Below are 25,140 nucleotides of genomic sequence, written 5' to 3' on the forward strand. Positions count from 1 at the left end.
GTCATACATTGATATGAATCAGCCATGGATTTACATGTATTCCCAATCCCGATCCCCCCTCCCACCTCCCTCTCCACCCGATTCCTCTGGGTCTTCCCAGTGCACCAGGCCCGAGCACTTGTCTCGTGCATCCCACCTGGGCTGGTGATCTGTTTCACCATAGATAGTATACATGCTGTTCTTTTCAAATATCCCACCCTCACATTCTCCCACAAAGTTCAAAAGTCTGTTCTGTGTTTCTGTGTCTCTTTTTCTGTTCTGCATATAGGGTTATCATTATCACCTTTCTAAATTCCATATACATGTGTCAGTATGCTGTAATGTTCTTTATCTTTCTGGCTTACTTCACTCTGTATAATGGGCTCCAGCTTCATCCATCTCATTAGGACTGGTTCAAATGAATTCTTTTTAATGGCTGAGTAATATTCCATGGTGTATATGTACCACAGCTTCCTTATCCATTCATCTGCTGATGGGCATCTAGGTTGCTTCCATGTCCTGGCTATTATAAACAGTGCTGCAATGAACATTGGGGTGCACGTGTCTCTTTCAGATCTGGTTTCCTCAGTGTGTATGCCCAGAAGTGGGATTGCTGGGTCATATGGCAGTTCTATTTCCAGTTTTTTAAGAAATCTCCACACTGTTTTCCATAGCGGCTGTACTAGTTTGCATTCCCACCAACAGTGTAAGAGGGTTCCCTTTTCTCCACACCCTCTCCAGCATTTATTGCTTGTAGACTTTTGGATAGCAGCCATCCTGACTGGCGTGTAATGGTACCTCATTGTGGTTTTGATTTGCATTTCTCTAATAATGAGTGATGTTGAGCATCTTTTCATGTGTTTGTTAGCCATCTGTATGTCTTCTTTGGAGAAATGTCTGTTTAGTTCTTTGGCCCATTTTTTGATTGGGTCATTTATTTTTCTGGAATTGAGCTGCAGGAGTTGCTTGTATATTTTTGAGATTAATCCTTTGTCTGTTTCTTCATTTGCTATTATTTTCTCCCAATCTGAGGGCTGTCTTTTCACCTTACTTATAGTTTCCTTTGTAGTGCAAAAGCTTTTAAGTTTCATTAGGTCCCATTTGTTTAGTTTTGCTTTTATTTCCAATATTCTGGGAGGTGGGTCATAGAGGATCTTGCTTTGATTTATGTCGGAGAGTGTTTTGCCTATGTTCTCCTCTAGGAGTTTTATAGTTTCTGGTCTTACATTTAGATCTTTAATCCATTTTGAGTTTATTTTTGTGTATGGTGTTAGAAAGTGTTCTAGTTTCATTCTTTTACAAGTGGTTGACCAGTTTTCCCAGCACCACTTGTTAAAGAGGTTGTCTTTTTTCCATTGTATATCCTTGCCTCCTTTGTCAAAAATAAGGTGTCCATAGGTTCGTGGATTTATCTCTGGGCTTTCTATTCTGTTCCATTGATCTATATTTCTGTCTTTGTGCCAGTACCATACTGTCTTGATGACTGTGGCTTTGTAGTAGAGTCTGAAGTCAGGCAGGTTGATTCCTCCAGTTCCATTCTTCTTTCTCAAGATTACTTTGGCTATTCGAGGTTTTTTGTATTTCCATACAAATTGTGAAATTCTTTGGTCTAGTTCTGTGAAAAATACCGTTGGTAGCTTGATAGGGATTGCATTGAATCTATAGACTGCTTTGGGTAGAATAGCCATTTTGACAATATTAATTCTTCCAATCCATGAACACGGTATGTTTCTCCATCTGTTTGTGTCCTCTTTGATTTCTTTCATCAGTGTTTTATAGTTTTCTATGTATAGGTCCTTTGTTTCTTTAGGTAGATATACTCCTAAGTATTTTATTCTTTTTGTTGCAATGGTGAATGGTATTGTTTCCTTAATTTCTCTGTCTGTTTTTTCATTGTTAGTATATAGGAATGCAAGGGATTTCTGTGTGTTAATTTTATATCCTGCAACTTTACTATATTCATTGATTAGCTCTAGTAATTTTCTGGTAGAATCTTTAGGGTTTTCTATGTAGAGGATCATGTCATCTGCAAACAGTGAGAGTTTTACTTCTTCTTTTCCTATCTGGATTCCTTTTACTTCTTTTTCTGCTCTGATTGCTGTGGCCAGCACTTCCAACACTATGTTGAATAGTAGTGGTGAGAGTGGGCACCCTTGTCTTGTTCCTGATTTCAGGGGAAAATTAAAACTGTTTCTAAATATGAACTAATAGAATCTTCTAAAAAGGAGGTATTTTGGATGTTCTTATATAGCCCAGAGTTTTTTTGTTGGTGTTGGCATCTTTCATTGCTTATTTGTCAGAATTCTTTAAGAACTGTTTATTGAGTGCCACAAATCTGCCATAGGTTGTGTTGTTAGGAAGCTCACAGTTTAGTTTAAATTTTCAAACTTAGATTTCATCATTCTGCTCTGCAAACTGCTTTTTTCTGGCCTGCCTGGTTTATGATGTTATGTAGCTGATTAAGAGCATGAACTTCAGAATGGACAACCCTAGGTTTGAATTCTAGCTCTGCCTGCTGCTGATTAGTAGTTTAACCTTAGGCAGATTACTTTAAACTGTTGTTTCAAAAAATTACATTAGATGACTTAGGCAAATGGCACTGTGTCTGATATCTAAGTGCTTAGTGAATGGCAGTTGCTGTTACTACTCTGTACGGTCTGTACCGGAACTCTGACTTATCCTTTTTTTCTGTTACTTGGTTCTCATCATTTATTCTATGTAAACTGTGTTCTCTAGTCTCTCCAGATTCATCTCTCCTAAACTTAGAGTGGTCCCTAACTTCATGAGTTTACTTTTAATGAATTTCTTATTAATGCAGCTATTGATAGGGAATTGTGATTTAGATTTATGTCCATAAATGTTTGATCTTTCCAAATTGTTCCTAAGATTCCAGAGGGTAAATGACTACAGAATAGGTTTTTGAACTCAACACAAAACCCAGTATCTTTTCCTAATAGAAGCAATCAATGAAAAATTATTAAATCTCAGATTGCTTATCTTTATCAATTATAGAAATCACTTTTAGCCATTATATAAGTCAAGAAACACCTAGAGTAACAGGAAAATATGTTCTCGGAGTACAGAATGAAGCAGGGCAAAGGCTGATAGAGTTTGCCAAGAAAATGCACTGGTCATAACAAATACTCTCTTCCAATAACACCAGAGAAGACTCTACACATGGACATCACCAGATGGTCAATACTGAAATCAGATTGATTATATTCTTTGCAACCAAAGATGGAGAAGCTCTATACAGTCAGCAAAAACAAGACTGGGAGCTGACTATGGCTCAGATCATGAACTCCTTATTGCCAAACTCAGACTTAAATTGAAGAAAGTAGGGAAAACCTCTAGACCATTCAGGTATGACCCAAATCAGATCCCTAATGATTATACAATGGAAGTGAGAAATAGATTCAAGGGATTAGATCTGATAGACAGAGTGCCTGAAGAACTATGGATGGAGGTTTGTGACATTGTACAGGAGGCAGGGATCGAGACCACCCCCAAGAAAAAGAAATGCAAAAAAGCAAAATAACTGTCTGAGGAGGCCTTACTAATAGCTGTGAAAAGAGAAGTGAAAAGCAAAGGAGAAAAGGAAAGATAGTCCCATTTGAATGCAGAGTTCCAAAGAATAGCAAGGAAAGATAAGAAAGCTTTCCTCAGTGATCAGTGCAAAGAAATAGAGGAAAACAATAGAATGGGAAAGACTAGAGATGTCTTCAAGAAAGAGATATCAGGGGAACATTTCATGCAAAGATGGGCTCAATAAAGGACAGAAATGGTATGGACCTAACAGAAGCAGAAGATATTAAGAAGAGGTGGCAAGAATACACAGAAGAACTGTACGAAAAAGATCTTCATGACCAAGATAATCACGATGGTGTTATCAACTTACCTAGAGCCAGATATCCTGGAATGTGAAGTCAAGTGGGCCTTAGAAAGCATCACTGTAAACAAAGCTAGTGGAGGTGATAGAATTCCAGTTGACCTATTTCAAATCCTGAAAGATAATGCTGTGAAGGTGCTGCACTCAAAATGCCAGCAAATTTGGAAAACTGAGCAGTGGCCACAGGACTGGAAAAGGTCAGTTTTCATTCCAATCCCAAAGAGAGGCAATGCCAAAGAATGCTCAAACTACCCCACAATTGCACTCATCTCACATGCTAGTAAAGTAATGCTCAAAATTCTCCAAGCCAGGCTTCAAAAGTACGTGAACTGTGAACTTCCAAATGTTCAGGCTGGACTTAGAAAAGGCAGTGGAACCAGAGATCAAATTGCCAACATCCATTGGCTCATAGAAAAAGGCAGGAGAGTTCCAGAAAAAACATCTACTTCTGCTTTATTGACTATGCAAAAACCTTTGACTGTGTGGATCCCAACAAACTGTGGAAAATTCTTCAAGAGATGGGAATACCAGACCACCTGATCTGCCTCTTGAGAAACTTGTATGCAGGTCAGGAAGCAGCAGTCAGAACTGGACGTGGAATAACAGACTGGTTCCAAATAGGGAAAGGAGTATGTCAAGGCTGTATATTGTCACCTTGCTTATTTAACTTATATGCAGAGTACATCATGAGAAATGCTGGGCTGGATGAAGCTCAAGCTGAAATCAAGATTGCCAGGAGAATTATCAATAATCTCAGGTACATAGATGACACCACACTTATGGCAGAAAGCGAAGAAGAACTAAAGAGCCTCTTGATGAAAGTGAAAGAGGAGAATGAAAAAGTTGGCCTAAAGTTCAACATTCAGAAAACTAAGATCATGGCATCTAGTCCCGTCACTTCATGGCAAGTAGATGCCAAAACAGTGTCAGACTTTATTTTTTGGGGCTCCAAAATCATAGCAGATGGTGACTGCAGCCTTGAAATTAAAAGACACTTGCTCCTTGGAGGAAAAGTTAGGACCAACCTAGACAGCATATTAAAAAGCAGAGACGTTACTTTGCCAACAAAGGTCCATCTAGTCAAGGCTATGGTTTTTCCAGTAGTCAGGTATGGATGTGAGAGTTGGACTTTAAAGAAAGCTGAGCACCACAGAATTGATTCTCTTGCACTGTGGTGTTGGAGAAGACTCTTGAGAGTCCTTTGGACTGCAAGGAGATCCAACCAGTCCATTCTGAAGGAAATCAGTCCTGAATATTCATTGGAAGGACTGATGTTGAAGTTGAAACTCCAGTATTTTGGCCACCTGATGTGAAGAACTGACTCATTTGAAGAGACCCTGATGCTGGGAAAGATTGAAGGTGGGAGGAGAAGGGGACATCAGAGGTTGAGATGGTTGGATGGCATCACCAACTCAGTGGATGTGAGTTTGAATAAACTCTGGAAGTTGGTGATGAACAGGGAGGCCTGGTGTGCTGCAGTCCACAGGGTCACAAAGAGTTGGACACGACTGAGCAACGGAACTGAACTAATTTTGTCTAGCCCTGATTTTATAGTGACCATTTGAGCAATGCAGTTATAGTATTCCAAATGGATTTTTTAAAGTTCCTGTTCTTTTTTAAATTGATTTAGTGGAATGAAATGATTTCATAAGTTTTTTGTTATTTCTTCAAATTCGCATCATTAGGGAGTAGATTTGAGCTGACTTAACCAAGGTCTTTTCCTCTTATGTTTTCAAGTGACATTTTGTTACCTAACTCTGTATCTGTATATGCATTGCGTGTGTGTGTGTGTGTGTGTGTGTGTGTGTGTGTGTGTATGTATGTGTTTGTGCATGTGTCTGTGTGTATAAAATTTCAGACTTGCTTGGAATTTCCTGTGTCTAACAAGACTAGTTTCTTAGTTTCAGAATTTGAAGAGTGCCTTGTAGAATCCAGTACCTTCTTCCCATTTTCTCATTGTTGCAGACTGTGCAAATTTCTAATGCTGCTTACCATAGGAGAAACCTGGGGGACAATTTTTTTGGTGGCTACTTTGAATACTCTCAAACGCTTTAGTTTCTTCTTTTGCTGCCTATCTTCACTGTTATGCTGAGATGTCCACAAAGTGCAAAATTAGGGCTTGAGTTCCAAGGTTTTACCAATGCACTTGGTGTCAGAGTGGATTATTACAGTAGTCAGATCTGTGGTTGCACTTGTGATGTTCCACTACAGTTGCACTATGGGATGTTACAATTGGCTTTGATGTCTACTATGGAGACTTTACCCTGAAGAATGTTTATATTTTATGAAACTATCATCCATAAATCCATCCAGTTCTTTTTTTAACCAATATATGTTCATTCTGTATCATCTTTTGAGATTTTGTTTGGTAAATTTCCTACCAGTTATGAAGTCATCTTGACCTGTCTTCAGACTTAAGGGGTTTCCTTCAATTTCTAGAATCAGTTTAGGTGTACAAGTTCATTTTTACTTTTTTCAATTATTTATTGAGTAACTTTGGCACCTGCTATATGGGCCAAGCAGAGGAATGCTGTGGAGGATACAACAGTGAACAAAATTGATCAGGTCTATGCTCTCAAAGAGTTTACAGTTGAACAATTGGCAATGAGAGAGAAAAAATAAATGAATATTATAATAAATGGTTATAAATGCTATAGGGAAAAAATAAAGGAGAATAGAGAGGGTAGGTGATGAGAGTGAAGAAAATTTTAAATAGGGAAATTAGGAAAAACTTAAAGAGAAGGTGACAAAGTGTTACAGAGGTAAGTATTGTTTATTTCTTCAAATGTGGCTTTATGTGTTGATGCCTTGATTGATGCTAGTCTTCCTTCTGTAAAGGAGGAGCTACAGAGCTGTATTTTCTTCTGTAAATAAAGAGCCCTATCTGTTTACATCTGTTCTTACATAGTACTTTTCTTTCTTCCTTTCTCTTTGCTGCCTTTTATCCATTTTATATGCTTTTCTCTGAATATACAACCTTTTCATTTATATATTCTTTTGAAGTTGTATTGACTAAAACTGTTGACTAAAAACTGGTTTCTATAAGAGATTGGGAAGATTAAAAATCTCTTTCAAAAACTTTTTTTTGGAGGAGAGAGGAGATTTTCATTAAGTTCACCCTACCTGCTTACAGGTTAGAGGTTCTTCTGAAACACCTGTAACTGTCACTAAAATATATATTTTAAAAAATGGAAAGAATTGATGCATGAAGTATTAAAAATTAAAAATCACAGTTAATAGATAAATAGAAATTACTCTAGCCAAACTGCTTATTTGTTGATTATGCTCTCAGTTTACTTATATGGCTAATTTAAACAGAACCAAGACTCTTTGCATATGATGGTTTCTATGGTCAGTGTGTTAGATATGAAAATGAAAAGTCTTTGTTTATATAGGTTAGATATCTGTCATTATCCAGTCATGCTAATTGTGACTTCTCATAGATTTATGAATTGAATTTATTTGTAAAATTTTGTATATGCTATAAGAGATAAATGAGATTATTTAGACAAATAAAAGTTACTAATGGGGGGAAATTGTCTTGAATTCTGTTATTTTGACAAATAGGTTGTCATACTGATATTTTTAGAATAAAATTTTCAGTGTACTAATGTCAAAATTGTATTTTCCATTTCAAATTCAGTGTCAGATATTCAACACTGTGCCTGTCATCCATTATGAAATGTACATACAGTTTGACAGTATTTGAGGGTATTGTACTGTATTGGAATACTCAAAAATGGTACAAAATATATAATATAAAAGTATAGTTTTTAATGTATTTAAGTTAAGGAAGTTGTATCTAAGTTAAGGAAATTGTCGTGGAGTTTTAATCACATAAACTACATTTCTCTGTTTGAATTTATGTGACTTTGTATGTAATGTTTATTTCTAATCCTGGTTTCCTCCTTGAAGGTTGGTAAAGTGGTTATACTAGAAGATACGGCCAGGCATTTGTGTCTGAAGTGAGTCATATATTCCCACATTTTAGCAGCCTGTAGTTCAAAGTTTATTGAACTTGAGTACTTGCTGTTTTTGCCATTAAAAATATAAATAAATAAAGTCAAATTTAGTATCACCGCTTGTTTGTACCATCACCATGTTTATGAAAAAATATGTAAGCTGTATGAAAGACTTTGGAAAGCAAGTCTGCCCTCATATTCTCCCCTACCTAGCTTTTCATTAATGAAAAATGTTAAGATACACAAAAATAGAAAATATGATGAAATAATGAAATGAATTCCTATGTATCCATCTCTCTGCTTTAATTATTAAGTGTGGTTAATCTTACTCCAGCCATTCCTCCTCACTCCCCACCGACCCCATTATTGTTGGCCTCACTTTTTACCTATGAAAAGAGATCCAGCACAGCTGAGTCAGGCTCAGTGCTCACACTACCCTTTACTCTGCTTTGCCATGATGCGTCATCTCCCCACCCCCTGGAAATAGAGGGATGGATGGAAAAAAAATCATGAGAAGAATAAAGGTTAGTTTCCAAACAAGTATCATTTAAGATTTTGAATTGTGGACTTTCATATTTCTTGTCTCAGATTTTGAGTTGGAATTAAATATTATCTTCCAAATTAAGTGTAGACTCCACAAAGTCAGTTCGTTAGTGCTCTGTGAGAAAGTAACATTTTTCTCTTTACAAAGATGGTTCCTTTTTATTTTTTCTAAAGATTTTCTCTGTATTTGCTTTCACAAAAAAAATTGTGAAAAATGTACCTTTGAGGTTTTTGGCATTTATAATGTGGTACAACTAAAATTGGCCCTCAGATTTATAGAATGTACTTAAAGATGCTTTTTTCAGTATCCTGTTATGCATTTCAAAAATCAATTGATCCAGTTCCCTTTTTCCCATTAATTCAATATTTTTTCAAGTTTTTAAATGATAAAAGTGGTTAGTAGTAATTAAAATGTAGAAGTTTTTTGAGGTTTTAAAACAAGTTTTTAACTGATAAGCACTCTTCCAATCAGATGTTGTATCACAATCCTTTAATAAATCTTAATATTAAAAACTCTTCCTTTGTCCATCAATATCCTTTTGACCTTGGCTAAATAAATTACAGAAAACTTTTGAAAAAACATATTTTGGGAAGTATTCTGTCAGTAGATAGGAGCTGGTAGAAGCAAGAAGGGCCATATATTTGGGGCTCGCATAATGATTTTTTTTCTCTTTATAATTAATAAGATGATAACTAAAAAGAATTCTAACCTCTAAGTCATTGGCTACCAACCCTAGTTATGTGATTTATTAAAAAGCCTATAATTCTTGACAGATGCTTAAGAAATTTTTAAAAATTCAGAATTCAGTTTTATTCAGCAACTTTTGTTGAGGATCTTTGGTTTTGGGGGGAGAGGGATTGGTATGTAGAAATGAAGTGTGACAGGGTGTTGCAAATCCAATCAAACTTGAATGTGCAACAGACAGGCCAAATTCCATAGATAAATATGTGATTCTCTGTAGCTGCATTTCTGTAGCTGGTTTCTTGTAATGAAGCCACACTTCATGATTTTTTGTGGCTTCATAACTTGAAAGACAGAAGACCTCAATGGACACCAGAAAGCTCTTTTTCAACAACACTTCTACTGTAAGATATCCATTCTCATTTAACAATTTATTATTCTTTATTTTATCCATTGCCTTTTAGTTAACACTGCCTGTGAAAAGTGAAAAATTAAAGTGTTAAGTCTCTCAGTTGTGTCAAACTCTTTTCGACCCTGTGGTCTGTAGCCTTCCAGGCTCCTCTCTCCATGGAATTCTCCAGGCAAGAATACTGGAGTGGGTAGCCATTCCCTTCTCCAGGGAATCTTCCTGACCCCAGGGATCGAACCCGGGTCTCCTGCATTGCAGGCAGATTCTTTACTGTCTGAGCCACTTAGGGAAGCCCAGTAGTACCTGACAGGGTCCTAAATATTAATGAAGACAGTTTAGAACTTGGATTCTTTCAGAGCAGATTCTTCTAGAGTTATGTCATATATACTAGTGATTAACCAACTATTAAATAATTGCTTTAAAATAAATGCATTTGCCTGCCACAGGCCCGGTGACTGGTATACTCCTAAGTAGAATCTGACTTTAATGACTTTATTGACTGCTGTGTGTCTGTGTGTGTAGTGTGTATATTCTAATGTTTTGTTCTTGTTGGAAAAAATCAATTTTCATTACTTGAGAAAGGTTTTCATATATTATTAATAGGTTCTTAGTTTTAGAATTAAGTTTTTCTAATCCTAAATGAGAATTGGAAAGTTTTCAAAGTTCTGAACTGTAAAATTACGTTGAATCTTCAAGTTAAAAAATCGCTTTTTTTTTTTTTTTTGGCATTATAGTTGTTACTGATGATCACTGCATCTTTTAAGGACCTTTTCTTTTCTGTGTTGTTCCTTGACTTAAGAAGAAGTAAGAGTGAGTCAAAGGAAATACAATTATTGAATGTAAAATTTTTCATCTTTGTGTTTTTTCCCTTCTTTTCCTCAGCTATAAAATGAATCCTCATGTTTCTGCAAATTTTCTTTCAGCTCTCTTTCTGCATTCTTGTCTCTCATATCCTTTCTGTCCCATTTTCCCCTTTTGCTTGGTTCTACTCTGCTTGGCTTTCCTTACAGGCTTTTTCAGCCCTGAATCTTCTCAGCCAACCCATCCTGCCTCAACCTTGGTTTGTTGCTCAAATGCCGCCTTTGCACCTCTTAGCCTGCTTTGGCTCTCTTGTTATTGAATTCTTTGTTTTTGGAATAATTGTTCTGCATTCCTCTGTTTATTGTTTCTTGGTACTTTTAGAGAAATAGCTAATTTCCTTTATTCTGCTTCCTATGGTACATAATGAGAAGAAGAAATAAAAAACAGCAGTGGAAGGACAGGTGCTGTTGGCTCTTTAAAAAAGAATAAGGTGATGCAGTTGACAGATTATTTTAAACAATGCTCCCAGTTTGGAGCAGATAGAAGGGCTAATTGTTGCTGTGAATGTAAAAAATGAATGTTGTTTTTATTTTTTTAGTTTTATTTTTAACTTTCAGGAATTACAGGCAACATTAGCATAGCCAAAATATACCTGGGAAGTTTGGATTAGATGATTATTGTAAAATCATGTATTGTTTTTATTTCCCTGATGGTCTTTGGTATTTTATAGTAGGCCAGCATCTACTTTTGTCTTTAAATACTTTATGAAAAAATGCCTATCATACATAACTAAATAAACCTCAATACAGTTTCTTCTTTTAAAGAAGGTGGAAGTTCCCGCCCACGTTTCAACTTCTGTTTCACATAATTTGTTTAGCAGTATTTTATTGATAGACTACTGTTTTTTCTCTTTTGTTTGCATTTGTATTGAAGTAGTACTAGTTGTAATTAATTTATGTCAATAACTTGTTGAGTGTTAATCTTTAAAGTTATAGAATATGTATCTGATAGGATAGAATAGATTTTGGAATTAATATAAAATTATTACCAAAAGGGGTGACAAGAAAAACAAAAATCTGGTTTTATAATAAAATGAAACTTAGAATTTCTTTAGTTTTTCAGTGATTTTGTGTGTGTGTGTGTGGTGGGCGACTGCTTTTATTTCATGACTTCATGACTTCTGGGTTCCTAGGTTTAATTTACTTTTCTGCTATTGGATTCTACCTAATGCCATTTTTTAAAATCAAAGTTGAAGATGCTTAATGCTGCCTTTTTTTTTTCCTTGAAACTTTCTCAGTTCATCTGTATCCATTATAACCTTTTAGGAGACTATGTGGAAATAAAAACTTGGAAATGCTAGGTGGTATAATTGAAATGTAGATCATAATCTGTTCTTTATTTGTTTTACCAAATTAGTTAGGGATTCTAAGGATTCATTTTGAATATTTGTGTATGTTTAGCATTTTGTTCCTTTGTTAGAAATCTCTCAGTGTGACTTATTTTTAATAGGATGTGTCTTGAATTGTGGTCCAATCACTCTTGAAAAGTATTAAGCTCTTTAAACACACTGGTCAGACCCATAGAGGGAAGCCTACAGGTTTATTAGCACTCCTTAGCCTGAAAGCACAGCATACCCTTCTAGGTTGCACAGCAACAGACTCCTAGCAACCGTAATAGATTGAATTTCTAAGAGTGACCAGGCCGGATGTAATAATAAAGCAAGAGGTACAAACAGTTGTCATGGTTTTCTTTTCACAGTAGGCTAGTTTGATTTTGGGGAAACTTAGCCTTTAAAAAATGGGTAAACTTCTTATAAAACTACTACTATTTGTACATAGTACTTCTGGTATTAAAATAGCAATAATAATACCAAATTTAAAGAGCTACTGATTTAAAAAATGTATGCTCAAAATAAAAAAGTAAAAGGAATATCATGTAAAGGAGTTTCTAGGGAGGTGTTTTTTAAAAAGACTTATAAAACCAAACTGTAGCAAGACAGTTATATTGAATGCTTGTTAAAAAATAAAAATTGCAATATTTGTGCTCTCTTTTGGGGATCCTCTGTTTTAATTTTTCAGCAACTCTTTGTAATATTATGTATGCAATTTAAATGATGAGCATATAAAGCTGATGCTTATGATAAACTTTAAAATTATCAAAGAAACCACACTATTTGAACTACATATAAACAGTGTTTTTTGTAATTATGAACCAACCAATGGAGCAGAGAATCTATTGAAGAAAAAAGAATAAAGTAGTAAAATGTACCATATTCCACAGTGAGAGTAAAAGTGTCTGTGATATTCTTAAAGGTGTAATACTGTGCTACAACTTTGTTAACATTTCTCCTGGGTGTTTTTTAGTCTATATTTGCTTATCTAGCCATGAAAAAGAGATTAATTCAGATACATTCACAACCTGAAACAGGTTGCCTCCATCAAAAAAAGTCGATCCTCATATAGCTGCTGAAGTTGGAGTGGAACCCTATAGCCTTTGACAGCAATAAGCTGTAAATATACATACATACTAATACCCTGATTTGTTCATCTTTTGTGTCAGCATTTGGAAGAGATTGTTAAAGTGACAGTTTTAGTACATACTGGCAATTACAGTAAAGAGCAGAAATTAGGTATTTGTGACCTATTATATTTCATTAAAAGACTTCCTTTTTAAAATGGCACTGCTTATTCTGATTACATGACAGCTGCCCTAAACAGATTAGAAAATACACAGCTTTAGCTAAAGGTAAAATCAACCTCTTAAACTCATGGCATAGACTGAGTAAATGGTAAATAGTATAAACTATCTTTTAACAACTTTCTTTAGATAGAAATTTTTATCAGTGATTAAGTGCCATGTTTTTTTTGTGCGTGTGCATTTCTATAATAATAGCTTACCCACAGTGGCATTTTCCCATTGAGGTATTTTAATACACCCATCTAATATTATACTAGCTTCCCAGTAGAGAATGATATTAAGAGGTGTCATAGACCCAGGGATCAGCATGGCATCACCAAAGAAACTTTTTCTGCTCCCTGGTGAATTAGTATCCTAATTCAAATTCAATGTAAATACTACCTTTACCAAGCAGAACTAGGTTGTTTGGAAGTTTTACCACTAGAGTATCAATATCTGAAATATTAGTAATCCACTAGAGCCACAGTAAGTTTAATACTTGAATATAGGCATCACTTGTACAACATTGAGTTGTCTGCTTTTCTAGGGAATAAATTTATTATGTGGCTCTTTTTACAGTCAGTGATATTTCTGAAGTGTTACTGTCTTTATTTTACATAGTGACTGCATACCACTGTATAGAAGTCATGCCTTATTCTGAATTGTAGTTGAGCTGTTCGGTAGGCTGACCTGCCACACATTCTAATAGTTAACGACTTTGTCCTCTTCCACATCATGAGGCATGGGTATGAACTGTAGTTCAACCTATGAGTGTGAAATCACAGCTCACTCTTGAAGACACAAACATGGTTAGTATGAAGCAGACTTCTGGAGTGATTACCTCCTTCAACTAATCTTGAATATAGATTTTTGTTGGGATTGTCCCAATATTAATAGAAGTCTGTTGGAGTACTTGCATGGATCTGTAAAGTTTCCACAGAGACCCAAAGTATGCTATGTGAGACACTCACGTGAATTTCACTTACACAAATATCCATGGCTACTTATGTCTTTAGCTGAAGAAAATAAAAATATCTGATGCATGTTACATGAGCTTTGTCAGCTTGCAAAATTGTTAGAGGAAGATGTGAGTCCTAGCCTTTTGAAAAGTAAAATAGACCTGAGTTCAATTCCTGGCTTATCATTTGATGACTAATTATTTTTAAATTCTTCAGCTATTTTAAGCCCAGATTTTTAATGTAAACATGAAGATTTTGCATATACAGTTGCATTATAACGTGAACATAAGGTGAATGATAAAGCAAGATGTGTCTATAGAAAAGTTAGCGTGAGAGTCTGTATTGGCACTCAGACTGGTATGGTCTGAGTATGGTCATTACTATGACTATGACATTACATGACCATAAGTATGGTCATTATCTTTCTAGCTGACTCCTTGTGGTAGGATGTGAAGAGGGTTTTGCTAGAGAGGGTGGCAGCTGAAAACAGGTAGTAACGTGAAACATATAATCAGAAAATAATGGTTTTCCAAGAGGAATATTATGTATGTATATTTTAAGTCATTTTCAGTATTAGGAATTTGTTAGAATAAACAGTTTATAGTAATCCCTCTTGTTCACAGATTCAAATATTGGGATAGGATCTTTAAAGATTATAGAACAGTAATTGATAAGAAAAATATACACTGGTCAGATAAAATACTAATTACTCTAACATAGGGTGGAATTTAAAGAATAAAGCAAGTTTATTTTAGTAAGTATGTATGGTGATCCTTATATTATTTAAACGTTTGACTTCTCTCCATTTTTTCTCCCATGTAAAAAGTAGGAGCAGAAGTAAGTAAACTGCCCAGCCTTGTGTTAGCACCTAATACTAATGATAAAGGAAAACTGAAAATGAGTATCAGTAACTTCTGCTAAGAAATAAAGCAACAGTAGAGTCCCATAAAAATCTGATTACCTGTGGTACTTTTTGGCCTACCCTTGAAAAAATGTTCAATATACTTACACTTGATTTACAAAATATAGTTTAAATTTTAATATATACTGTTGTTGCTGAAGGGATCATAAAGGCATTTAATTTAATGAATAGATAATATTTGCAAAAGAATAGAAGTGGTTTGAAATGTAGCAGTTTGAAGTAGCTAGTAGGATTAAATTGGTTTAGGCAGTAACTCTCCTATTTCTTTGAAGCGGGTAATTCTAGCCAAAGCTTAAGTAGAGGAGGAGGTAAGGAACATACTTAACTTTGCCTTGATATTGTAAAAGGGAAAGAAATACCAGGCTACAGTGATACTTAGAGCCAAGGGAAAATAGCACTTACTGTTAAGAATATACAGTTTTTCAGATAAAACTACTGGCTATTGCCTGTAGTTCTATAAATTTTAGATTGAGTATGACATATGAATGAGCTTCCCAGGCGTCTCAGTGGTAGAGAATACACCTACAAGTACAGGATACCTGGCTTCTGCCCTTGGGTCGGGAAGATCTGGAGAAGGAAATGGCTGCCCATTCCAGTATTCTTGCCTGGGAAATCCCATAGATGGAGGAACCTGGCGGGCTACAGTCCATGGATTTGCCAAAGAGTCAAACGGGACTTAGCAACTAAATAACAGCAATGATTTATGTGCCCATACTGTTAAACGTTTAACAGTATCATTTTGAAGAAGTAAATATTCCTTAAAACATTAAATTGGGAAATATAAAATTTAAGTTAACCAAAATATAATTCTGTTCTCAAGCTATTTTTTTACATCAATGAATATGTAACTCTGATTTGTCATTTTGTACATAACGGTGCCATTGATCACTTGTGAAAACGTAGAGGATAATTGTACCTTTTATGCTTAACTGAAGATTATGGCCAACTCAGTGAAGATTGATTTGTGAGCTTCATAAATATTCTGTGTAAATTTTTTTCTCCTGAAAATGAAGTTTTTACTTTATAGTTAATATCTTCCTTGATATTCTTTGTACTTTGAGTTGTTGAATTGGGAAGTATATTTGCATATATATGTGTATGTACGTGAAGTCACTCAGTCGTGTCCGACTCTTTGCGACCCCACGGACTGTAGCCCACCAGGCTCCTCCGTCCATAGGATTTTCCAGGCAAGAGTACTGGAGTGGGTTGCCATTTCCTTCTCCAGAGGATCTTCCTGACCCAGGGATTGAACCCAGGTCTCCCACATTGTAGGCAGACGCTTTACTGTCTGAGCTACCAGGGAACTTCCTTGTGTATGTATATATATATGTAAATATACACAGGAAATAGCATAAACTTTCTTCTCAGTGCAGACTAAACTTAGAATTCTTCATATTTAAATAATTGCTAAGTGAGAAAAACTTTTAACTACTAAACTAGTCCAAACTCTCACTATTGGTGAGGTCTTTTCACACCAGAGTCTTCTATATAAAAAGTATACTGCATGTGAATGCTGCTCAAAGTATGAATGGAGGACCCTGGGGCAGGGGTGGGGGGCTGGTGACCAGCCCCAGGAGGTCTTTCCTTTTCAACTAAATATCTATGTGAGGCTGCGTCTATTTTATATATTTCAATCAAAACAGCAAGTTGTGTGTAAAAGTAGACCTGAGAAGCCAGTTGTTTTCTATTAATATATTAAAGAAGTTTATGAAACTGTAAAATGATGCCTACCAACCTGTCTCCTGAGAAGGTCGTATGCAGGGCAAGAAGTAACAGAACTGGGCATAGAACAATGGACTAGTTCAAAATTGGGAAAGGAGTATGTCAAAGCTGAATACTGTCACCCTGCTTATTTAACTTTAATGCAGAGTACAGCATGCGAAATGGCAGGCTGCATGACTCGCAAGCCGGAATCAAGATTGCCAGGAGAAATATCAACAACCTCAGATAGGCAGATGATACCGCTTTAATGGCAGAAAGCAAAGAGGAACTAAAAGAGCCTTTTTTTTTTTTTTGTAAACTCTTAATTTTTTATTTTTAAAATTTATTTATTTTTAAATTGACGGATAATCGCTTTACAGAATTATGTTGGTTTCTGCCAAACATCAACATGAGTCAGCCATAGGGATACATATGCCCCCTCCCTGTTGACCCTCCCTCCCGTCTCCCTCCCCACCCCACCCCTCTAGGTTGGTACAGAGTTTGAGTTTGAGTTCCCTGAGCCATAGAGCAAATTCCCATTGGCTATCTGTTTTACATATGGTAATGTAAGTTTCCATGTTACTCTCTCCATACATCTCACCCTCTCTTTCCTCCCGTCCCCCCAATCATAAGTGTTTTTCTATAAGTCTGTTTTCTATGTCTGTGTGTCCATTGCTGCCCTGCGAGTAATTTCATCTATACGATCTTTCTAGATTCTGTACATATGTGTTAGTATGCAACATTTATATGTCTCTAAAGAGCCTCTTGACGAAGGTAAAAGAGGAGAGTGAAAAGGCTGGCTTTAAACTCAACATTCAAAAAACAAAGATCATGGCATCTGGTCCCAGCACTTCATGGGAAATAGATGGGAGAAAAGTGGAAACAGTGACAGATTTTATTTTCTTGGGCTCCAGAATCACTGTGGACAGTGATTGCAGCCACAAAATTAAGATGCTTGATCCTTGGAAGAAAAGCTATGACAAAACTAGAAAGCGTGTTAAAAAGCAGAGACATCACTTTGCTGACAAACGTACATATAGTCAAAGCTGTGGTTTTTCCAGTAGTCATGTATAGATGTGAGAGTTGGACCATAAAGAAGGCTGAGTGCTGAAGAATTGATGCTTTCAAACTGTGGTGCTGGAGAAGACTCTTGAGAGTACCTTGGTCAGCAAGAAGATCCAACCAGTCAAGCCTAAAGGAAATCAGTCCTGAATATTCATTGGAAGCACTGATGCTGAAGCTGAAGCTGCAGTGCTTTGGCCACCTGATACAAAGAGCCAACTCATTGGAAAAGACCCTGATAATAGGAAAGATTGAGAGCAAGAGGAGAAAGGGGTGACAGCTGATGAGCTGGTTGAATGGCATCACCAACTCAATGGACATGAATGGGAGATAATGAAGGACAGGGAAGCCTGATGTGCTGCAGTATGCGGTTGCAGAGTTGGACATGACTTAGGGACTGAACAATACAAAAAACAGTGCTACTCTTCTCATAAAATTGTTTTTTTCCCTCAGAAAATTACATTTATTTCATAAAATTGTGACTATTATAAGATGCAATGGTTTTACTATTACTCTTTTTTTATTCATGTATTTTTAGGTGTCCAACATAATAATTTGTTATTTTTATACACTTTAAAATGATGATGACAGGAAGTCTGGTTACCAACCATCCCATACAAAATTACAACATTTCTTTTAAGATTTACTCCCTCGGCAACTTTCAAATATACACTACAGTATTATTATAGACTATAGTCACCATTTGTATATTACATTCCCTTAACATTTTTTATTTGCAAGTTAGTGCCTCTTTAGCAGGTCACCCATTTGCCCACCTCCAATCCCCCCCCCTACTTTAGCGGCTGTCTGTGCTGTTGTTTTTTTTTTTTTTTTTTTATGAATTTGGCTTGTTCATTTATGTTGTTTTTTAGATTCCATATATAAGATCGTACAGTATGTCTCTTTCTCTGTCTGACTTATATATACACTCTGTCCTCAAATAGTGACAGTTTTACTTGTTCCTTTTCAGTTTGGATGCCTTTTGTTTACGTTTTTTCTTGCTTAATTGCTCTCACTAGGACTTCTAATACTACATTAAATAAAAGTGGTGAGAGTGGTGAATTCAGCTAACAGTTTGTCAGTTTTGGTTATTTTGTCAAAGAATGGGTTTTTAGGTTCATTGACCTCTTCTGTTGCCATTTTAGTCTCTTTTGCTGCTCTGGTCATTTTTATTACCTTCTTTCAACTTACTTTGGGCTTTGTTCTTCTTTTCTAGTTCCTTTGAAAAGTGAAAAGTGTTAGTTACTTAGTTATGTCCAATGCTTTGCGCCATGGACTGTAGCCCGCCAGGCTCCTATGTCCATGGAATTCTCTAGGCAAGAATACTGGAGTGGGTTGCCATTCCCTTCTCCAGGGGAACTTCCCAATGCAGGGATGGAACCTGGGTCTCCTGCATTGCAGGCAGATTCTTTACCATGTGAGCCACCAGTGAAGCCTAGTTCTTTTAGGTGTAAAGTTAGATAGGTTGAGGATTTTCTTTTTTCTTGAGGTAGACTTGTATGACTATACATTCCTCTTAGAACTGCTTTTGCTGCATCCATATATTTTGGTACATTGTGTATCGGTATTTTTTTATTTTTCTTTTGATTTCAATGGGTTGTTGATTAAACAACCCATTGGTTGTTTAATTGCATATTGTTTAATCTTCACACATTTATGAGTTTTTCAGTTTTCTCGTAACATGTAGATGAGCTATTCATTTATGTAAGTGGGTTATTAAAGTTCTGCAATATTATTGTATTTCTATCACTTTCTCCCTTTAGGTGTGTTAATATCTGTGGTGCTCTTATGTTGGGTGCATATATATTTACAAATACTATTGTCTTCTCTTTAGATTGACCCCTTTATCATTATATGTGTCTGTGTGTGTGTTAGTCTCTCAGTCTTGTCCAACTCTTTGTGATCCCATGGACTGTAGCCCACCGGACTCCTCTGTCAATGGGATTTCCCAGGCAGGAATACTGGAGCGGGTTACCATTCCCTCTCCAGGGAATCTTTCTGATCCAGGGATCATATGTTTGTCTCCTACATTGCAGGCAAGTTCTTTACTGTCTGAGCCATCAGGGATCCTGTATCATTATGTAATGCCCTTCTTTTATTGTAGTAGATGTTTTACAGCCTATTTTCTTTTTTTTTCTGATAGAAGTTTAGATGCCCTAGCTTTCTTTTGGTTTCTGTTGGCATTCTATATCTTTTTCCATCCCTTGACTTTCTTTGTGTGTGTTTTTTTGTATCTGAAGTGAGTCTCTTGTAGGTAGTATACAGATGTGTTTTGTTTATGTATCCATTCAGCCACACCATATCTTTTGATTGGAGCAGTTAGCTTATTTACATTTAACTTTTATGCTTTTTCAAACAAATTACTATCTCTGTTTCACTGAGCTTTTTGTTGTTGTTGTTAAGTTTTTTGTTTTTCTTCCTTTTCGGACTTGTTCTTCTCTGTCTTCATTTTGCTTGACTCTGTTTGTTTCTAGGTATTAGGCGAAACAACCGCCTTCCCAATCTTGAAGGAATGGCATTGTGTTTGGAGATGAACAGTATCTTTCAGCCTCACCGTAGGTCTTGGTTGTCTGTTGAACCCTTGTGGTTGTCCAAGCAGCCTGAGTTATTCCTGATAGTTCCCAGTTGTTGAGGCTGTGCCCATAACCTATCAGTGTTCCAAAGGTAAGTAGCTCAGTCAGCAGCTATCTTCAAGCTGACGAGAAGCTAGACCTTCAGACAGCTTTTTAAGAATGCAAATATATATACTCTGGTTTCTCTTCAAATCGTATAAATCTTTCGCCTTTTACTAAAGATTTCCGTGGAGAGGAACAATTCTGAGTCTTAAACCAATTTTTTGAGGCCTTGCTTTTGCAGGGCTTAGAAAAAAAAGAAAAAAAAAAAAGAATGCAAATATATACAGTCCTGTGGGATTGCAATCATAAACACTGCTGGTAATCTGGAGGTGTCTTGAGCATCACTTGCAAAAATCAAGGTTTTAGTCATGTGTATAACCTGTTTTCTGGGAGATAGAAGAGAACTGTTGCAAGGTCAAGGGATAGCACAAAGATGGTGTTTCCCAGCCTGTTTTCACTGGGCAGCTTTGTAGTCTCTAGATATGTTTGGCAAGCCTTAGTCTGCCCCTTAAGCTAAAGTTATAGCCCCTCAAGCTAAATAAATTCTCCTTTTTCACTGACAGATCTAGGATATGTTTCATTCTGCTGACTCTGTGGTGCCTTGAGGATGATGCCTGCCACAACTATCTTTCCAATTGTTAATAGTCCTGTGGGACCCAAGAATGCCAGCCCCCCGGCCACCATAGCCAGATAGGTGAGCAAGGAGTATTCCCTGTGTGTATTGCCCATGCCTGCCAACTTCATTGAGACAGCAGGAGAGCTCAGGACTTGGGTGAGCCCACCACTTTTGGCAGGGCCTTGAGAGGGTACAGGGTCAGGGCGTACCTGACCTGCTAGCACCTTCATGGCAGAAGGGAGCAGAAAAATGACCAGCTCCCAGTGGCTCAGACAGTAAGGAATCTGCCTGCAATGCAGGAGACCCAGGTTCAGTCCCTGGGTCTGGAAGATCCTCTGGAGAAAGGAATGGCTACCCACGTCAGTATTCTTACCTGGAGAATTCCATCAATAGAGGAACCTGGCAGGCTGTAGTGCATGGGGTTGCAAAGAGTTGGACACGACTGAGCAACTTTCTCTTTCTGTCCCCATAGAGTCCAATCAGGTGTCTGTCCTTCTGGTAGATGCTTTAAGACTATGAGTGCATCTTATTTACATCCAGTCTAGGAGTTTTCAAACTGCTGTTTTTGTGCTGGTGTCCAGAGAGAGTGAGTCTGAGCTCAAGCCCTTTAAAGTATCCCAGCTCCCTACAGTCCTTTGGGTCTCTTGGATGTGAGCCCCATTGTTTTCATAGCCAGATGTTTTGGAGGCTTGTCTCTTTGTTTCATGTCCTAGGTTTGGGGTGCCTGATATGGGGCATGCACCTCTTCCTACTGAGGGAAAAGCTCTGGATTTGTGAAATCCCTCCCAGTTGCAGGTTGCCATGCTGGGATGAGGTTCTTGGTGAGGCTGCCTCTGCTCCCTGTTGTGGTCTGGCCTTTTTTACTGTTTGCCCTTTTACTGTTTGCTGGCAGAATTTTTAGTTTTTATTTTTTTTCCCAGAGGGAATTATTCCATATGTAGCTGTAGGTTTGGTTTATAAATGGGAGGAGTGTAGGATCTTCCTATGCCACTGTCTTGAACTTTGTCCTTCCATTTTATTTTCTAATATGATAAATGAACAGACATAACCAGTAGTGAACTGAAGCACCTCTTAATAGCTGGAGAGAGCCAATGTTATTCATATCTTCTTAAATCTTTACTCAGTTGTCACATTGCTAACTTGAAACTAGCTATATTGGGAATATTTACATTATGAAATGAGTTGAAACCACAAATTTGGCATTTTTGAGGGTGAAGGGAGGAAAGTTGGCTGATAAATTATATACCACTGCACAACTAGGTATAATACACATAAACAAAAATTCTTTGGTATTCTCGAAAAATTTAAGATCGAGACAGGCTCTGGGACCAAAAAGTCTGCTAATCATAAATGAATTACTTTACAAATTCAGCTCCAAAGTCTGTGCTAATATATGATCAAGGCAGATTATCAGCCGGGGGTTTTGTCTTTAGAGCCACTTTACCAGTTTCCCCTATAGTGCCTTCCAAAAAAATTAACTTCATAAAGTGACATGAAGATACATCATATCCTTTGAAGTTGACACCCTGCTAAGTTCATAGCTAATTACTTGTTGAGTGATCAGAGACTCTTAGTATTACAGGGATATACAACATTGGGGACGAGAAAAGATTCTGGCCTTGAGTAGTCAGAGAAGTCTTTAGGAAGGAGGCGAAGTATGATGATATGGATCTTAAATGTTTTTAGGGAGGTGTGTTGTCTAGGTATATGGGGAAGGACTTATATGGGAACCAAAGGCAAGGTATGATTCTGGTGTGAAGAAATTGAAGAGTATTTTAGGAAATGATGAAGCAGATGGAGTTGAAAGAAGAATCAGGCTAAGGACTTGAAACTTAGCTGAGTAGAGCGTAACCAACAGTGTATATTCTAAAAACTGGATCAGATGTTAAGGTAAACGAGATCTTTAAGGGAGATTAATCTGGCAGATCTGTGCAGGTTAGCAGGGAGCAGTTTGAAGCCAGGCAAATCTCTTAATCATCTGAAAGGAAGTATAGTGTGAAGAACCTGAGCTGTTAATTTAGAAAGACCTTGACTAGAATCCTTCTTTTGACACACTTACTTTCAACTCATGGATAAGACGAAGATAATAAGATAGTTGGGTTGTAAGTAACACAAAGGGTATGAAAGAGTTTAGTAAAGATTAAATGCTTGGTACTATGCTAGGACTCGGTGAGTGGTATTATCAGTGCTACTTTTGCTGCTACTGCTGCCACTACCGGAGAAGGCACCCCACTCCAGTACTCTTGCCTGGAAAATCCCATGGATGGAGGAGCCTGGTAGGCGGGTCGCTAAGAGTCGGACACGCCTGAGTGACTTCACTTTCACTCTCACTTTCATGCACTGGAGAAGGAAATGGCAACCCACTCCAGTGTTCTTGCCTGGAGAATCCCAGGGACTGGGGAGCCTGGTGGGCTGCCGTCTATGGGGTTGCACAGAGTCGGACACGACTGAAGTGACTTAGCAGCAGCAGCAGCAGCTGTCAGTACATTTGTAACACTTGATGGATTATAATGAAGATTTAAAACTGGTGAACCATCAGTGGAAACAGGGTGTAGAAACTAGGCCCATCCTTAACACTAATGGATGCTAGAATACACATGGAAGTTCACTCATCATGTGCCTGAATATTTAAATGCTGCAAATCAGTTAACTGTTAAATAAATAAACTCTCAAATTAGGGTTCTAATTTGACTGATACAGCTTTATAATGGGGTTTTAGAGTTTTAGGATTTTTTAAGTGTTCTGTTCCGGAACACAGTGGCCAAGGGAGAATTCGCCTCTGTCACCTTACTTTTATCCTGTACTCTCCCTCCTTTTCCCTGTCTTCTAGGTTCTTTGCTACAACATGTCCACATGCCCACTCCCAAAGCGACCTTGCCCCATCCCTTGCAGACTGTCTTTTGACTACCCCTTGGGCTAGAGGTGGGTATGCCTATGTCTCAGTCTGTCCTGGGGATGATACTCCAGGGCTCTCGACCTGGCAATTCAGAATCTTGAGAATCTGCTGTCTTATAGTCCAGAGAAGTCAGAAAGCATTCCTTGGACTTTGCAGATTTTTTACTTCATGAAGTACCTGGACAGAGGTCAAGAATGGGTTCTCTAAAGTGTAAGGCCCACTGGTCTCAGGATGATACTGGAAGGGACCATCTGACATGAGTGGCAAGTCAGAGTTTGTTTACTGTTAGTTGTGGAGTATGAGAAAATGAGAGTGAAAAAGTGAATACCAGGAGAATCTGATGTTAAAGAATCTGCCTGCAATGCAGGAGACCCAGATTCAGTCGCTGGGTTGGGAAGATCCCCTGGAGAGGGAATGGCTACCCACTCCACTATTCTTGCCTAGAGAATTCCCTGGACAGGCAAACCTGGCAGTCTACAGTCCATGGGTCACAAAGAGTCTGACATGACTGAGCATCTAATATAACATAAAGGGCAATTATAAAGGCACTGAGAAAGTTAGCATAGTATGTGGGAGCAAATGGGGTCGGACCTGAATACAAAAAAAATACTGTGTTTTGTTTGGCATTGAGTACCTAGTCAACTTCTAGCATATTGCTAAGCACATAGTAGTGACTCAGTGTTAAAGGGCAAGATGAAGATACTGGGATTATCTGGGCCAGAGATGAGAAGAAAGTCTTTGTAGAGTATAGAAAGAAAATAAGTTCTTATGGGGCCAGTGTGGAGTTTTGAAGGAGGGAGCATCTTGCTGTGATTGTCATGGTGAGTGATCTGCTTGTGTGTGTGGATCATGTATATTAAATATTTGTATGTGTGGCACCTAACAGTTGCAGTTCTTTCTTAAATGAGTAATTGAATAATATTATATGAGAACAGGCTCTAAGAAGTGAATTGGATTTTAAAGTTAAAATCATAAGCGGCAAAGATTTGTATTACCAGTGAACTGATATGGAGGCTGAGAAACTTGTAATAATTCAAGACATGAAGAGATCCTGAACAATTGTGTTAGTATCAGAATGAGGTGGTGGAATATGTCTTCAAAGAGGAAATGTTACTTGTAACTTGTCTGGAGAGGAGTAGAAGACACAGATAACTGTAGATTATCTTGACTTTTCTTACTTGATATTCAAGTTAGGCAGAGAAGGCAATGGCACCCCACTCCAGTACTCTTGCCTGGAAAATCCCATGGATAGTGGAGCCTGGTAGGCTGTGGTCCATGGGGTCGCTAAGAGTCGGACACGACTGAGCAACTTCACTTTCACGTTTCACTTTCACACATTGGAGAAGGAAATGGCAACCCACTCCAGTGTTCTTGCCTGGAGAATCCCAGGGATGGGGGAGCCTGGTGGGCTGCCGTCTATGGGATCAC

General features: G+C 37.4%; 1 protein-coding gene and 1 non-coding gene across 2 annotated transcripts in view; both read left to right on the top strand.

Annotated features, from left to right (window-relative positions):
* RFX3 (regulatory factor X3) overlaps positions 1-25,140 on the top strand; it is a 308,381-nt gene that overhangs the window by 17,188 nt on the left and 266,053 nt on the right. The gene's annotated exons all lie outside the window — the stretch shown is intronic.
* LOC133049026 (U5 spliceosomal RNA) lies at positions 20,330-20,445 on the top strand. The gene has a single exon (XR_009691185.1). It is a non-coding gene; the product is annotated as a U5 spliceosomal RNA (small nuclear RNA).

The sequence above is a fragment of the Dama dama genome, chromosome 29 (assembly GCF_033118175.1).
Source record: "Dama dama isolate Ldn47 chromosome 29, ASM3311817v1, whole genome shotgun sequence".
NCBI classification, from domain to species: domain Eukaryota; kingdom Metazoa; phylum Chordata; class Mammalia; order Artiodactyla; family Cervidae; genus Dama; species Dama dama.